Source organism: Tyto alba, unplaced genomic scaffold (assembly GCF_018691265.1).
Source record: "Tyto alba isolate M040663 unplaced genomic scaffold, T.alba_DEE_v4.0 Super-Scaffold_3, whole genome shotgun sequence".
Taxonomy (NCBI): Eukaryota; Metazoa; Chordata; class Aves; order Strigiformes; family Tytonidae; genus Tyto; species Tyto alba.
In genome coordinates this window covers 15,127,474-15,145,218 of record NW_024881304.1, presented here as the reverse complement: position 1 = coordinate 15,145,218, position 17,745 = coordinate 15,127,474, and the positions used below count along the sequence as shown (strand labels likewise).

General features: G+C 41.8%; 1 protein-coding gene across 9 annotated transcripts in view; it reads left to right on the top strand.

Moving 5' to 3' along the window:
• Positions 1–17,745, top strand: part of FOXP1 (forkhead box P1) — a 390,943-nt gene that overhangs the window by 163,475 nt on the left and 209,723 nt on the right. For all 9 annotated transcript variants that reach the window (XM_042799335.1, XM_042799341.1, XM_042799336.1 and 6 more), the window contains one exon: positions 432–497. The gene's annotated coding sequence lies outside the window, so the exon portion shown is untranslated. The remainder of the gene's footprint in view (positions 1–431; positions 498–17,745) is intronic.

The window sequence follows — 17,745 nt, the reverse complement described above, 5'->3', positions numbered from 1 at the left end:
ATGGTCTTAAAATGCCTTAAGTGAGGAGAACCCATTCAGACAATAGTCAGATTTGTGAAACAAAGGACTGAACTCATCTATTATTCAAACTGAAAATAGATTGATAGACATCAAGATTAAGAAAGTTTATGCTAGAGAACAAAGATGTCTCATCTCCATGGGTGTTTTTAATTTTTTTTTTTTCTCCCAAAGACCAAGTTGTTCGTGCTGAACTGAAGAGCCTCACACTGGCTGGTACTGATAAGCAGCAGTCCTGTGACTTGATTGTTTTTATTAACTCTCTCTGAAAGTCATTCACCATTAAACATGATTAGATTCATTTGTTGCTTTATTTATGTTTGTACTTGCAAATGTGGTGCCAGTGAAAATGCTTCGGGTATTGTTGCCGATACTGACCCAGCAGTCACGTGTGTTACCTTCTTTCTCCACAGGGTAAGAAGAGTGACCTTTTTGGGTGGCTGTAACTGAAGATTGCTTTACAGGAGCAACTGAAGAAGGTAAATACAAATACTGTTTTGCACACAGTTTCTGAAGCATGTCTGCAGAAGGGACCTGATCCTGCAAGCCCGAGGAGCGTGCCTTAGTTGCACAGTTGCAAAGGCTTTTTTGGCAACGTGGATGAAGATTGAAGCGTTGGGCTTGGAGCTCAGCTTTTGGAGCCACCGCTGTGCCTTAAACCCGGGTTTTGCCTGGGAAGCCAATGGTTCAGGTGTCCAGTTGCATTTTAGGAGCAAGGCCACGTTCTGAGAAGGCTGTTTGGTAACCAGAGCGAGCCTGCGAGCGCATGGAAAGCCCCTGCTCTGCCTGGGTTTGGTGGCTTCACGGCCAAGTCCGTGGCCCAGCATGCATGGGCGGTGGGCTGGGAGCTGCAGCAGCACAGCCCCGTGGCAGGGTCCCCTTACCGGAGCAAATCCCTGGGGAATGGTTAAGTCAACTTCAGCGCTGCTCCATCCCAGGCTGAGACACTGCTGGGTTTACAGCAGCGCGTCGAGCAGAGCAGGAGAGCAGAATATAGCTGTTAATTTGATTGCTTATTATCACTGCAAAAATTAAAACACATGCTTTTTAGTCTTTTGGGGCGTAGCGAAAAGGAAAGAAATATCACTCTCTGCAAAATGATTTTTATTTAAAGCAATGTGAAAGTCCCTTGCTTCTAAATTAACTCCTTGCCTCTCTTCTGGTCCAAAGTTTCAAGTTGGAAAGGAATATTAACATCACAAAAGTGGTGATTCACGAAATTAACTTGCAGAAGAGAAGAGTAACGCAGATCAGTGTTTGGTACTGAAGGGTGTCATCTGACTGAGGTTCATATGGCTGCTTTATAATCACCTTCTTTCAGAAATTAATAGTCGGTTAAGCACCATAGCAACAAGCAACACTGATGTAAGCGTTGAGCAGTGGCTGCTGTTCGCTGTGATGTCAGTGCTCGTTAGTGCTGTTCTCTTGACCTTGTTTGAATATAAAATGGTGATTTCATTTTAAACTTAGAATTTTACAGAATGACTAAATGCATCGGAGTGAATTAGAGCTATTTTTATTTTTAATTTTATTAAAATGTACTTCAAGGGGAAAAAAAAGTCCCTGTTCTCTTCTGTTTTAAATTAAAATAGATCTGAGGATGATGTGGGGTTTTTTTCAATTCTTTGTTGCCAAAAATATCTATTTAGCGAGGATGAAATCCATGGAGTTCAAGTGAATATTGCAATCCTTGGCCAGGCCAATGGTCTATGTCAGCTGTATGTTATGTACCTCTCCAAGATTTGAATATTACTGGTTTTTATGGAGGAGCCCATGAGGTATTTAGATGCATTTCAGCTATTGAAGCATCAGCAGATCCTGCAGTTTAAGATGATGGTGGCTCCTTGCCCTGCAGTGGTGTTCTCCCTTTGAGCATTTGTGAAGAAAGGAAAAAAAATAAGTCCCAGGTGCATCAGAGGGCCTCTGAAGTAATGGGATTGTTGTGGAGCCATGGTTCATGTGTGGCTATGATTCTGTGTGACCCAGGAAAATTAGCAATTTTGGTTGGGATAAACACAAAACACTACCGCGTTAGACTTGCCTGAAGTTTGTAGGCCATGTCTCGCAAACCAGGCGTATTTTGTATTGCTACCATCAGGGCACTGTGCCTGTCAGACATTCCCTCTGGTGCGTATCCTTCAGCAGTAAGCAGTTTGGGTGATTCGTAGAATATATCACTGGAAAAGACCATTAGATCTTTCAGTCTGACCTCCTGAGTGTCACAGGTTATCGAGTCTCACCCCACAACCCTGGGCAGAGCTGGTAAGTAGGGTTCAGCCAAACTCTGTCGCCTAGAAGCTGATCCAGGCTCAGTGGGAAGACCCTAAGGACCGGAGAACCATCGGTCTGCTACAGTGTGTGCAAGCAGGATGCATGTTCAAGCACATGTTTTCAGACTGCGCAACAAAATTCACAGCTTGATGAAAAATAAGTTGTTCAGTGTGTCCTTTAATGTTAGGACTTGTTTCTGTGAGAAGGTTTGGCTCTGTCCTGCTTCTGCAGTGAGGGGTGCTGTTTTCAACGAAAAGCTATTTGCTTCAGGATTGGCCCATAATCTTGCAACATACTTCATAAAATAAAGCCATAATGAATGATATGTGGTCCAAGAAACTGGATGTCAAATTTCAACTGGGTGAGAATTGAAACTGCCAAGATAATAAACCATGAGAATAGGAGATAGTAATGGAAGTAGTGATAGAGTCCTAATTAGAGCAGTGCCACTGAAACAGGGAAGGTTAAGGGTTTGGTTGATTGAGTTTGAGCTCAATTGCTTGATAGCTTAATTTCAGGTGAAATCCCATCTTCTGAGTTAGCGGTTAAGCCGCTCAGTGCAGTTACAGAGCAGGACTTTGTACTCCTTGAGGAGCGGCCGCGTGGCCCCGGGTGTCCCAGCACTGCGTGCGAGCCTGGCCTCGGGCATGCGGAGTGGGATACAGCACAGAGCTGGTAAAATAGATTTTTATACTGCGTGTTTTGTTTGCTTTCTGTTTTTTCTGTGAGCTCCAAAGAGCTCTGAACGGAGGTGCAAATAACAGCATAGATACACCAAGGGGCTTTGATGGTTAAACCTTCAGAATTAAGATGTTTACGTTCTCCTTTATTTAGCACTGTTAGGTGTAATGCCTAATTGTATGCCAGTTTTTCCTCAAAGTAAGAATTTGAATTGAAATGTTTGATTTGGGGAGAAGGGAGGGAAAATGTGTTTTTACAGAATTACGGACAATAGTGTTAGTTTTCTGGGAGCAATCACTTGTTTAAATGTATGTAAAAGCATTTTCAATAATCAAACACCATTCAGTGAGCATTGTAAATCAGGGATAGCTTGCATGCTGAAAAATGGAAAAGTACAAAACATGCTACTAAAGTTGTACATTATTGATAACAAAAGACACATGCAGACTTTTAAGATAGCAAAGATAGAATCCTTTAGAAAACCTTTAACAGGAAAAAAATCAACACAAAGGATTTAGCGAAGTTGCACTTAGTTTAAAATTTCAAATCTTAATGCCTGTCAGAGTTAAATGCTGATTAAATATTGATAATAAAGCAGGAGCTGCCTGCTATAACTCGGAACTGAATGAGATGATCAACAGATAAATCTCTGGGTTTGAGCTTTAACTTTTTTATATATGTATATTTTTCTCCTCCCTTCTCTTCAAACCAGGAGAAAGGTCAGAGGGGCTTTTTTTCCAAAGCTCGATACAAAAAAAAATGGATTGTGCAGTTTGTCTGTGTGGAAAAAGAAATGGTTCTGGGACATAAAAAAAAAAAAATAAGTTCCCACCACTTTGTTTCGTCAGGAAGAGACACAGCTCTCAAACCAGCGTGGCATGTCGCTGTGCCACGTCTTTGCTGGCCATAGCAGGAGGAGCTCCAGATAAAAGTTGAAGCCCTGAAACAAACTTTTTCAGAGAAGTTTCTGTTTATGAAGGGCTCAGCAGTGTGTGCGGTTTCTCCCCAGCACTCTTCCTTGCTAGTGACTTTCTGGAAGATGTGCTGGTGATGTATTTACTCCTGTTTTCTGTACTGGCTGGGTGGCAAGGAGGATTGCACATCAGGCGGTGAGAAATCTGTAGGGTGATGTTTTCCTTACTGAGTTTGCCACCTTGACTTTTCTTGCTTTTGACCTAATGGTCTTAAAGCATATTACAGAGCAGAAATAGCCATCATTCCTAGAAGATGTGGGGCGAGGCTACTTCTGAATGTGGGTCCTGCGACTTGGGTGCGTTCATAAGCAAGTGTGTAATGGAGCAGACAGCTTGGTTCTTGGACATTTACTCCAATGTTTTCTCTGCAGCAAGCCCAAATTACAAAGGGCCATACTGGAAGTATTTTCATGAGTGCCTTTACCAACCCCAGCAGGAAATAGGGATCTGGGAGACCCCGATTGTTCTCACTTGCTGGTGAGGTGGTAGTCATGTAGCTGGAGCGATTAGTGTCTGTCAGGCCACATCTAAGACTGGATTTACTTTTGGATTGTTGGGAGAGGCTGTACTATCCTACGTGTTAAGACCTTGAAGTTACGCAAATTAAAGGGTACAGTGCAGCGCAAAGTGTTCCTGTGTTCTGGAGTAATTGAAATGACAATATTACCTGCATGTTCTGGAGTAAACCCTAAAAAGGTGGTGTGTGGGCCTTTGGAAACACAAACTGCTTGAGGACCTTACCTACTTGAATGAAGTTTAGTCCAGAGTTGGGTGAAGCTGTGACTTTTCTGAAGCAATTGGGTCAAGAAGATGTGGAAAATAGATTAAGACATTTTAGAATAACTTTAAAAGTATCTGAGCAAATCTCATTAACATGGACCACTAGTATGCTGTATTGAAGACTTCAAAGATCTGTCAGAGGAGTTCTTTCTGTGCTATTGTCTGCCAGCATTAGCAATCTCAAGAGAACATGTTTCTTTTGTTTGCTTTTGGCCCATTTAGCTTTTCTTCTCTTTCTTTTTCTTCTTAATGTTCCTTAATATATTATAAATCTTCAAGTGGGTTGGTAGAAAAAATGTTTCTTCAGCTTTAAGATAGTCAGTAGCAGGTTTTGATCCTCTTATCTGACGTTTCTGGACCAAAACCTTCTGGTCTTCATGAAGACTGCTAAAGTGAACAAGATCTGGCCAGTATTTTGCATAATCCTGCAGTGTTTCTTCCATTAGCTGAGGTAGATGCTTGATATGATCTTCAGTAAAATGCAAGTGCTGATTCGTGTTACTTAACGTGCATTCAAAGTACCATCGTCCGTTTGGAATCTGTGAAGAACATGAAGCACGAGGCTGAGTGGTTCAAGCACACCTCTAGATTTGGAAACGACTAGCCTAATCTATACCCACAGATCAAACACCGCTGCGTGTATTGAAAATGGCCCAACATGTAAAGGTTGTAACTTCAGATTAAGCAGCCATAAAGGGTTCACTGATGTTCAGCGGTTGCTAAAAAGTGCTGTGAGGTCCATTAAACTAAGCTGCCGTCAAAGGAGGCCCAACCTTCCTCATCTAATGTTTCATGCAAAAATGGCCATATTGGCAAGTGGCATCGTGGAGCTCAGGGCTGCAGCATCCCTGCCACGGGCAGCTGTTTGAATTCTTCCCACCACCCTTCTGTGTACAAGAAAATTTAAGCTGTGTGCATCCCAAGAGGGAGACATGATATCCCATGCTAGGCACTGACGTGTCTGTGAGGGATTTTTGTTGTTGTTGTTGTTGCACGGATGGGTAGTGCTGTTGAAGCTGGTTGGACTTGTCATCCTGAGACCTTTGGGAAAGGGTGCTGTAAAAGCTGTGTGCAGAAAGTTGGAGCCTGTTCTTGTGCCATCAGTGGCCCACCCCACAGACAGCTTCTCCTCTCTCGTACCGATTGTAGCTTTGCTATGGACTGCATTCAACAGTGTTCATCTTTCAACTTGGCCTAACAACAGATACAGCAAGGAGGCAGCTCATAATACACCATGCACTGCAGGCTATGGAATTTCCAGCCTGGTTCTTCAAGACCAAGCTGGGTAATGTGTCGGAACATGCTGCGTTTTATCGTAGGTTGGGCAAGGAGAGGGTTGGGAATGGCATAGGTGGGGATGGCATCGGTCCTCATTACTCCAGAACCTAGGCGTGGGATAGAGGTCAGATAGCCTGAACTCATGCTCAGTCTCAAACGCAAAAACTAATGCGATGGAAAGATCCAGTTTCAAGGTTTCCTTCTGAAGCAGGCGGATAACTCTGAATTTGAGGGTTGTGCTGAAACTTGCCCTTGTGCAATTTATGCTGCTGGGCCAGTGGATGCAACAGTGATTGCCGCTTGCTAGTGCACGTAGGCTGATGGGCTTCCATACGCGTCACTGCTGTCTGTTAGCGTCTCACAGCCATGCCTGCTTCTCGACACAAGGGCAGGAACCACTTGTAGATTTGCAGGCTTGAAACCTGCCTTTAGAAAACTCGTGTCACAAAAATGGTGCGTTCTCCTGTGTTATAAAATCTCGAGATGTGAGAAAATGACACCAGAAATAGATTCTTATTGCATATTTCATATTTTAATTGGTCATCTCTTAGGTCATTGCCTGTTGCCTTCTACCACACCAGGAATATATCTTTCGGCATACTGAAGTTATTGTCCTACAGCGGTAGCAACGATATTTTACAGTGGCAGTGTTACAAGACCAGTGATGTCAGTGGGCACTACAGGAGGCCACCCATTTTATTTGGTAGCTCATACTAAAGCCAAGGCATTTTTAACCAAAAAAAAAAAAAAAAAAAAGTAAGTTTTTGGCCCTGATTGCCTGCCCATATTTCTCATTGCAACATATGAAAGCATTTTTCACTGCTGCTAATGGCAGGAACTTCAGACGCCACCTCTGAGATGTTTAATTGCTAAGTGTTTCTCCCGGTGCAATCTGTGAATTTTAATTTGGGGCTCTTCCACCTCTGCTAGCCATATACTTTTCACTGTGTTTCAGCATAATACTGCTTAATTGCTCAAAAGGGTCATTTCTGACTCTGAGCTCACTATTTATTTTTTTAGTAGAGTAGCACAAACATTTGGATATTTGTAACTAAGACTCTGACGTCATTTCCATTGCAAACCATTAATATCCCTAGTTTATAATATGGCTTTTCAAAATAGATTTTTTTGAAATATGATTATCTCATTCTATTTTGTTTTAAAACATAGAATTGTTGTTCCCCCCTTTTTAAAAACAAAACAAAACAAAACAAAACCAAAACCATAAAATTGCTTCTTTAAGTAATAGGTCTACCTTCTTTTCCTGTCATACCCTTTTCATTATTTTTGATAGCCCCTGTGTTTATCCATATTAGTTGTAATACAAGTGTTTCATTTAATCTTCTGACATGTTAAGGGTTAGTGGATCCCACTGATGGAAGGAAACGTCTGTGGAAGGGCACAGCATTTCCTGCTACTGGGGCACTTCCACCAATGGAACAGTGGTACGCAGTCATGACATTAGTAATTGTCTGTAAAGATCTTAGACATAGAAAGTGCTACATTTAAAAGCCAACAACAGCATAAATCAATAATATAGGCAATGAGACCATTTCCTTTTTTGGGGGGAGGAGATTTTTTTTTTAACCCCTTTTTAATTGGAAAAGTGTCATGCAGTTATTTTTACAGTTTGTGTTTGCTTTATTGCTGTCCTCTTCCTCCACTTAAATTTTATTCCAATAATCGGAAAAGATATTTTTTATTGGGAAAATTTTGCTTTTAAAGCCTTATTGAATGCATAGTGATCATTGCTAAAAATGTTATAATTAGAAAAGAACAGAAAAATTATTTCTGAAAAAAAGCATGTTCTTTTCTGTCTTTATTCCTTTTTAAGATCTAATGTTCAGCGAGGAAAAAAAATGTGCTTTTATTGTTTGTTTCCTTTTGTTTTAAGGAGGGAGAGATGATTGCTTTTGGTGCTACTTGCTTAGAGCGTTCAAAGCTCTGAGCTCAGTTTTGGAGAATGTTAAAATAAGCCCACAGGAGGTCTTGTAAAAGTTGTAAGAAATTGTAAGTGTGTCTGCTGAGTCAATTATATGAGACAAATTGCCAGGGTAAGGCTGCAAGGTTCCAAACTTGTTATTTACTCTCTGCTATCTTTAAAACAATTCATTTCTGACTTTGATTTCACAGCAGATAAATTCATGTTTTGGAGGGGAAAAAAAGACATTAATTAGACAAAATATTATTTAAAACTGAAAGTATTATCTGGATTTATATTCATGTAGTTAAAAGGCCTGTCCTTCTTTTGAAAGTTGAATAACTGGAAGACTACAGTTTAAAAGCGCAGACTTTGGCTTTTTTAAATTTTTCCTTGATAAGACTCAAGTCCGTGAGGCAATATTTTTTTAGATAATTTGACTTTTAATATTGAAGTTACTCTTTTAAAAAGTTACGCATCTTGAATCTCTGAGAGCATTCACGATTTTTTTTTCAGAGTTTATTAACCCCGTAATAAGTTTCAGAAAATTGCGTGAAGAATAGTGCAAATCCAACATGCGCGCAGTGTAAATCCCACGTGTATAGTGTGTGCTTGCTAATTCTCTCAAAGTTTGTGTAGTTAGCGTGTCGTATGTTCATGATATTCAGGCCAGCTGGAGCATTACCGCTCTGTAAGCTGCCATGGTTAACTCGGTTTGAAATACATCCAGATCAGCTGTAGTGTTTTCTAGATACTTGATAAGGTCAAAAATTTCAGTAAAGTCCTTTTCCTCTTTTCCCAGCACAGTTAGGATGGAAAGCTCAGAGAGGGGTTGGGTGGATAGTTGGGTTTTACTAAACCCGGCTGTGTTTGAAGCTCACGCTAAGCTTTTACAGTGATTCCCAGCTGGGCAGGACAAGGCAGCGTTGTGCTGTGCCACCTCACCTGCCTCCCAGCACCGCTTACACTCCGCCACCTGAGGAACCAACCTGTCTTTGAAGTTGCCCTTTCAGAAGCTACTGGAGAGAGGAAGGCTTTTAGTGACGAGGAGTCTGAGCACTCTCAGCAAGTCTGAGACCACCGTTTGGAAGAAACATCCATTCTCACTCTCATATCTAAAGTCCTAGGTACTGTTGGATTATTTCAAGACGCTTCGGGATCTCTGGCCATTGCAGGTGTGGAGTGAAGAGTTTCTGTGCTGCAGAGGGTTTGTCATGCCCAGCGATCGGCAGACGTGGGGACTGTCTGCAGTGTCTTGTGCATTGCCGTGTCAGCAGATTCGTGTTGTCTCTGGTCCCACAGGTGTTTAGGGTGGGTCATGAGATCTCCTCTGTCCCAGCCCACCTAATCTTAGCCACCCCTTACATCAGAGGGGTAGATATATGAGCATAGATCTGTCTAACCCGGACGTCTGATGAACTGTTGTAGGGAAGCACTTTCTGGTCAGTATGTTGCTTGGGAATATTGGCAGTTTGGTAGGTTTTTTGTTGACATGTTGGATTTTTGTAGAACATTAGGAAAACCTGTTTGTCCCTTAAAGTAAATCTCTGCTTTCCCAGCTCCTTCCCTCTGTTTCCTGCTGGCTTCTCTCAGCCAGCAGTGGCCTTCTCCAGGCACCACCATCCCAGTTGGTTGCATGCAGCAAAGGGAAGCCCTGAGCAATCCCTGTGCTCTCTATCATAAGGCCAGGTACTCTCAATTCCCCACCTGTGTTTCCTCTCCTGTGTGTGTCTCTTCCCTCTCAGCAAGAGTAGGGCTGTTACCACCTGTATTATGAAATCCCAGGCATCTGCAGAGGGTGGACCCCAGAGTACCTTCATGTGTGGCTGAGGCAGTAGCTGGCCTGTCTCAAGTCTTCTGCTTCCCTGCTGCTATCATTCCTGGGGCAGCACGTTGTTGGCCAGGCATGAAGTCCTAGAAGAACAAGTGGGACCTTGCCTATCTTCAGAGAGGATCTGCCCCCAAAAGGAGAAGGAGCATTGAGTTAGGAGTCTTCATCACGCTCGGTCCCAGTGCCTTCACAAAGCGCAATGGAGAGTGAGCTGCTGGTGATGTGGGAGGAGGTTATGTGGGAACCTGTGATATGTAGGAGACAGCATCGGTGGGACAAGAAGTTCTTCCCCCAGGAGGAGGGGCAGAAAAAGGTCCAAACAAGCTTTGTGGACGTTTGAGGAGACCTTTTCTTTAAAAACAAGTGTAAAAGGACTTTCCCAGATTTTGTCCTCTTGACATTGACATTCTGTCTGGTCACCGCCCATGACGACTGATCTGTGGCATCATCTGGGTAAGACCTTAGTATATCTCTGCAGGAGAACTAGAGTTTATCATAGTTTTATATTGGGTTTCCCTCAGCATGTAACTGGATGCATTAATAGTGACATGATCCTGGTGTGACCTGGACTTTAATGGGTTTGAACTTGGAACTGTTCAAACATTAAGAAAAAGCCCTCGCTCCCTTCATGTATTCAGCAACTGCTTTTTATATGCAGAACCCCGAGCTGCAGAGGTTCAATGGTGGTGTATTTTCAACTTTTAAATGAAAAGGACTAAATAACTGCCAAAAAACCTGGGCTGTTTCTCTCCTGATGCAGATGTGTGACTGCCAGGACATGCATACATCAAAAAGACAATGTGCCTCTGAGCAGTTTAAAACCTACTGCTTTGTTTTGTTTTGCTTGAGGCAAACAAAATGTCAACCCCCTCAACCTTGGGAGAGGGTTTTTGCAGTTAACGTGTGCTTTGTGCAGAGCCTGAGCCCGCGAGTCAGGATTTGGGGTTCGTTTCCTACCTCTGCGGCTGACTCACTCCATGGCATGGGTACTGTTTGTTCTGGACAAAGCTTTCTTGTTTTTTCTTCACTTTGCACATTGCCAGCTGTGCATGATGTACCATCCAGAATATGCTCTTTATCCTATGTCAAGCCTCAACTGTGGCAACAAGGCTGTGATTTGATTTTCCCATCTGCAACGAGAGCCAGATTTGCCCCTCGACCCCCAGAGGGACGTTGCAGGTTAGGTTATCTGGCTGCTGTGTGTTCAGGCAGCTCAGAAAGGTACAAATTGTTCCTTTTTCAAAAAAAAAAAAAACAAAAAAAATCCCCCCAAAACAACAGCAAAACAAACAAACTCTGCAAGGCCTTATTTTCCTGCAATTATGGAAAATGTGTCCCGTTCCTCTCCTGCCCAGCCACATATCTAAAGCGGCTTCTTTACCAAGTTTCCTCTTCAAAGAAATTCCATTTACAAAGTTACCAGCTACCTTCAAACAGATAGGCATAAGAGAAGGCCCAGTACCAGCTTGGCGTTAGTGTTTCACGTGGAGCTCTGGAGAAACGATGGAGAAGTTAGTCACCTGCCACCAGTCATTCCCATGGAATGATGAGAGCGACCCGGAGTAAAGATGTCCCTTTGGAGAGCTGTTGACAGATTTACTGACCACCAGGTCAGACTAGATTGCCCTTTCTTTTTTGGTATTAAGAATTACTATGCATCAGGTTTACTTATTAAATTGTTAGCAAGTTGTATTGTAATGTGTCCCCATAATGTCAGCAAAGTCACGCTGCCTTACCCTGCTCCCTCCTCCCAAAAGCCAGGGCAGACCTCTGCTTTAGGGTATCCATCTCTAGCTCTTTCATAGAGTCATAACGGCATTATGTTTTATGTATAATACTTTTCTTTTACTAGGGATGTAAATCTTTGTTCTATAGACCTGCGGTTCAGATTTTTCTTTAAAACATTAATGAGCGTTTTAGTTTTGGGGAGAAAAAATTTACAAGTAATGATGACATTGTGTAAAAATGTAGCAGCTAAAGCATACGTTCTGTTGATTTGCCTTGTCTTATAGGAACATCATTTTTGCACATCACTATTAACAATGCAAACACCCTGAAATGCTAATAGCACTAGTAAGCTTTTAATTCCATGGAATTTATTGCTTGCTGCATTTCCATGAATTTATAACGCTTTGATTCTTAAGAGCCCCATTTAATCAGTTTTGCCTGGCACAGAACATAATAAACAACTTGCTGGTGCTAAAGTGCCACATGGGGGAGGCTGCTAACAAGAAAGTTAAATGCTTCTGCCACTAGCAGTTTCTTCGCTGTATTTTTCATGAGCTGTTACTACCAGTAATGTACTTTGCTAGCTTTAGAGCAGTGGTTAAACACAGTGACAAACCAAACAGCACTCCAGCGCTGTAAACACCCAAAGCAATACCATTTTTGTTCAGAGCTACAGTTTAAACCAGGCTTTTGAGGCTCTATCATTTTATGGTGATCAGTGATTTTTTTTTTTTTTTTTTAAAAAAAAGGCCTCGTTTTTCTTGATATCTTAATATAGGACCTTTAGGAATAACTAGTGAGTGGTATTGATCAAGAAAAACTGTGGGGGAAGAGAGAGAAAAAAGAATTGAAATACCTTAAAACCCAGTTCTTGTTTGTTTGTGCTGCTTGACCATAAAAGTACAAAAATACTGCCTTAGTAGAAAAATACCAGATTATCAAGTGCTTTAAAGCAGAAAATGTCATTTGAGTCTCAAAACTGCACCAACTTTATATAGTTACCCTTTTAATTATCCCCAGTGGCCCATGAAATTTATAAAATAGAGCATTGAGAGTTTGATTTACTTACATGTTGCACTTTAGTGTTACACTCTTAATGAATATTGTTTAGTACTAATGTCAAGCAGAGATTGCTGAGTGCTATAGAGAGGTGCATGCTGCAGAGCTGGATATTCAGAGGGGAATTGTAGAAACTCCACCTTAAATGAAGAGTATGTATGTATGTAAAGCAATATGCTATAATTTTTGTTGTCTAAGTGGAAACTATTGTTTTTATCCTCTGCATGCAAAGTAGTTTGCTATATTTTCTTTATTTAACCATGCCAGAGAAATAACCATTTTTTAGGACATTTGTTTTGTTCTGTGTCAGCATCTTCATTGTAATGGAGAATAGTTGTGTCCTTCCTCTAAAGGACCAGAACATGGAAGCTAGGTCTTTAATTCACTCTTAGGACCTAACTGGTTTAGTTTAGGGTAATGGAAATAAAAGTAATCAATATTTGATGTGGGGTTTCTAAATATCATTTATTGCCAAGAAATTGCTAGAATAAGCTTGGGGGAAACGTGATCCAAAGTGTGGTCTAAAAATCCAGCTAAATTAAACAGTCATCTTCAGAAGTGAATGGAAACATCAGGGAAAAGTAACAATAAAAAGAAATAAAGCAGTCTGAAGGGTTAGACAATAGGATGTAATAGCTGGTGACCTCTAAATTATTGGTACAAATCTAAGTGAGGTGGAGACTCAGCAGAAAGTATTTGCATTCGAAAATGGTCATAAAATGCTTTCAGGTGATGGTCTGGTCTTCAAGACCCATCTGCTGACAAGTTGGGAAGATTTGGTACTGTGGGTGAATGACCCTTGGAAGGATGGGCTGCCTTCCTCTTGCCTCATGTGCCACTTTTTCCTTTCACCTTTTCAGTTTAGCGAGTATTAATAACAGCATATGAGTGCTGGTATGGGAGGTTGGACCAGTGGTACAACTACTTTGATATCTCTAATAATGTACCTGACCAGATGCCTCCAGGGAAAGTGGAAAAAGCCCAATGTTTTACTTTCCTTCCAAAATTTTTATTCATGTTTTCCTGCATTGACTGTTGTAACAGTCTTGGTATTCCACTTACCTAGCTATGTGCTGCTGTCATTGTCCTGTGAACCCACGAGATCTTAGCATGGCTTCAGATTCATAGACCACTTTGTATACTGTTAAGTTTAAACTCAACTCTTAATTTGTTTCTCCAATTTGTGAATATTACGGTACATTTGTGATATATATATATATATAGTTGATATATAAATACTGTGGTTGAAGGAGAGAAACAACAGAAAAAGCAATTATTTTGCAACTGTCACGTAATTCAGAGAAAATTTGAGCTCAAAATGTGGCTTTAGGTGAATGGCAAAAATCTGTTTACCTCCCAAGGACCAGGATTTTATAATACAAATTTTTCTTAAAGGAAAGTGTTAAGTGTTTGGTGTACGGCTGAAATTTGCAAAGGCAAAATTGTGTTAATTGTTTACGGAGACAAATTTCAGGGAACTGATTTTTCGAATTCTGAAATTTGAATTTATTTATATTTGAAAGTGCCTTGTTTGAAAGAAGCTCAAAGGAACAACCTATGAAGAGGCTAATTGAGCATTTTTGTACAATGCTGAGCACAATGGGGCTCCTTCTTTGTTTGTCCCAAGGCCCTGCAATAATAAAATTACTACTAATAATTGGGAGCCTTGATTTGAATTCGTGCTGACTGCAGGATGCAGGCAGTGTCAGTTTTCAGTAAGTGCATCAAGGCTGACCTTGAACTTGTATCTGCTGATAAGAGCAGTGCAATAGCCCAGTGGTATCTGAGAGCCTGGGGTAGTGCTCAGCTGCTGGTCGGCTGTGTCAGTGTTTCTCCTCTCCTTGTCTCATGCCCTTTCTGTGGCCAAAGCCTGGACGAGCCAGGCTCTCCTGATGCGGAGAGTCGTCTCGGTTAGCAGCACAGCAGATCGCCCAGGTGCTTCTTGTGCCAGGAAAGCCGTGCCGAATTTGGTAGGGGAACACGAGAAGATAAATTTATTGTAACAGAAGTGGTTATTTTGGCTCAGTTTTATTTCATGCGGTATGTTTTCTGTCTCCTCTACCACTGTGTATGGGTGCGTCACTCCATTCTGTTTGCACAGCTTTTTAAACGTGTGTGGTATCCTATCACACTCTGGTCTTAATACACCAGGAGATGGTAAAAGACAGTGTATTTGTCTGTTTTTTTGCTATTGAAAGGGTTGGAAGTTTGCCTGAAAGCCAAATTGCGTGGCAGGAGATAACAAAACATTTAGTTTCCAAATCTGAATTTTTCCCTTGCAAATTTTCTTGCTCACTGGAAGACAAGATTCCTCTTGAACAGCACTGACTGAGGTGGTGCTCATAGCCACGCTAGAAAAAGTCCCGTGGCTTGCAAGAGCAACTGGTTGGAAGGAGGGCAGTTTTTCAGGAGGAGTTAGCATGCTCTCAGTTCTTACCCCATCTCACTTCATACTCACGTACAAGTGTTGGTGGGCCGTGGTGACAGCATGGTCTTGGCACCAGGCATTTAACGAAGGCCCTAATTAGTCGTGATGCTGTTCCACCACAGTGGATGGTTTCAGGTTGCGATTGCAAATCTCGCATCGAAAAGGTCATCCCCACATTTCATTTTGTGTCTACGTGTCAAAATTTGGGGAAGAGTTTATGGCACTTTTGGAGACACTGAACTGCTCTTGTTGATGGTTCTAAAAAATAAATAAATCCAGGGAGAGTAACAAAAGGCCAAACCCCAATATATTAACTCTGTGTTGTCCAGTGTATTTAACTCAGTATTGTTCTTCCACAGTAGTCTGCCATCACAGATGTGGACAGAAATGTGAACTCTCACCTCAGAAGTAACTAAGAATAAGTGAGATTTCTGAGAGGCAGTTTTACTCCTGTCTAAAATTGGAAGCATGAAGTGGAAGGTTAATAAGAAGAGAACCCTCTGAACCTTGTGGTTAGACTCACATTTAGCCACCCAGCTGAGGAGGGGTGAGGGAGCCAAGCCAAAACCATCACAGAGAGTCCAATCAGATCACTCTAGGCATTCTTGTTTTCAAAGTTGGTAGGAAATGGTTTTCTTAGGGAAAAATTGGATTTTATGTTTTGTTTTGTCTTTTTTTTTTTTTTTTTTTTTTTTTTTTTTACTTTAGGAGCCAGTTTTCTGATCTCCAGTTAAGAGGATGAACTTATACTGGCCTTGAATTTCATGTCTCTCTTTCACTATTTTTCATGAGCTGTAGTTTGTACGTTTGTTGGCAAATTACATGTTTTTACAATCCTGCACGCCTCTTGCTTTTAAGGGAAGAAGGAAGAAAGAAGGAAGCTGTATAATGTTTAAATGCTCTTTAGATTCCTTTGCATATGCTTTTGTGCATTCTTGACCAATCTTGCTTTGTTGTATGTGCTTGTAGCATTTTTCTTACACTTTGTGCAATCATTAGCATTAATGGGGATTTGCAAGTGTAACAAGAGGAGAACATACCCCAGAGTGTATTACTTAATTTCCCTTTGAAGTGTAATGAAGTTGTCCAATTGGCCATATGCTGTGATTTGCCCTGGTTAGGAGTATTTTTTGACTCCTTGTAGAGTAGGTTAACCTCTCTTAGGGAGCCTATGAATAATCACATTGAGTTGTATATGGCATAGATAGGTAGATGCCACCTTTAAAAGTGCCACTAAGTTTCTGAGGCACCTTTTCTAAGCCAGGAGCAAGAGGTGCACAATAGAAATGCAGAAGAACCATTTGCCCCTGCAAAAATTGTGCACTCACATGATTAGTGAGGCATGGTATTAAATTATTTGAGCTTTGTGCATAGATATATACTGAGAGAAGCCTCCTAACTGGGGATTTTGAATATAGTTTTCTTCTTCATGGGCCAAATCCTCTGCTGTAGATCAGGCTAAGAGTATTTTGGTGGAGCTCTGCCCAGGCATAGCAGCTGAAGAGCTGGTCCTCCTTGTGTGCGTGTTGCACTGTCCCACACCCAAAGAAATGCCTCCTCATGTTTTATGGGTGGACTTTGCAGCTTGATTGGAAATAGAAACGCAGTAAACAGCAACTGTGTCTCAGAAATATCCCCAGCAACACAAACCGTAGCTATTTCAGCTTCTTTCCAAGGCCTCTTTTTGGGGGGCTGATCTGCAGTTATATTACAAGCACTGTAACATAGTTGCAGCAGCAACCCTGGAAAATCTGGCAGTATAGCTAACCAATACCTGCAAAATCTTGTTTGTATGTATGTGTGCTTATGTTTAAGATGCAAACTTGTATTGGAGTGTGCTTGGCTCCCTGCAGTATATAGCTGCAGAGCTATTTCTAAGATCTCGGAAGAGATGGGTCTATAGTCTGATATTTTTTTTTACTGGATTTTTCTCACCCTGATGTTTATTAACATCTTCCCTGATGTCCAGTTACAAGGGATGGGCACGTAAAAGTTTACATGAAAATACATTTCTCTGTAAGTGCTCTCTCCCTGTGATTCCTTTGCAGCCTTAAACCAAAACCAGTTCCATCCTGTTTCATCCTTTGCCCCTCAGATCTGATAGAGAGGAGGGATATTTTTCTCTCGTATAAAATCCACCTTGTTCTTTCCATTTTTCACTCTGATTTGCTTGTTGATTTGAAGTAGCGGGTGTGACCATCCGTCAGAGCCCTGTTGGGAGCCCACTGCCACAGGGAGCATCGTGGCTCACTGTTGGGATAACAGGAGGCACAGCCCTGACTCCTGCTTTTTATTCTTGCTTTTGCCCTCTGAACACACCAGCACATACGAAAGTCTCCTTGTTGACCGCTATTGACTTGAAGCACTGAAACAGGAGCTTAGAGTCAAGGCCGATGATTTCCTTTTCTGCTTCAGTCTGCCTGAGCTGGGACCTGTAGCCAGGCTCTTTGGATGTGGTTCAGTGCCTTTGGGGACATGCTGGACATGAAGGATTTATCTGTTTGCTAAGAGAGCTGCCAGCGCCTGTGGCAACCAGCAGTGCTTTGGGCTGGTTCCGTTTTCCTCGGTGAAGAGCAAAAAGAGGGCAGATGAGAATATAGAGAGCATCTTGTACGTTAGACTTAGTCAAGAAATGTGGAAGGACTGAGCTGCAACGCTGATTCTATCTTCCCGGGGCCAAGAGGGGAGGGCGAAGCACCTCCATCTTCTTGCTCCCACCCCTTTTTCTTAAGGGTTTTGCGATGCTTTATGAGTTTGGAGACACACCTGCAAGCCA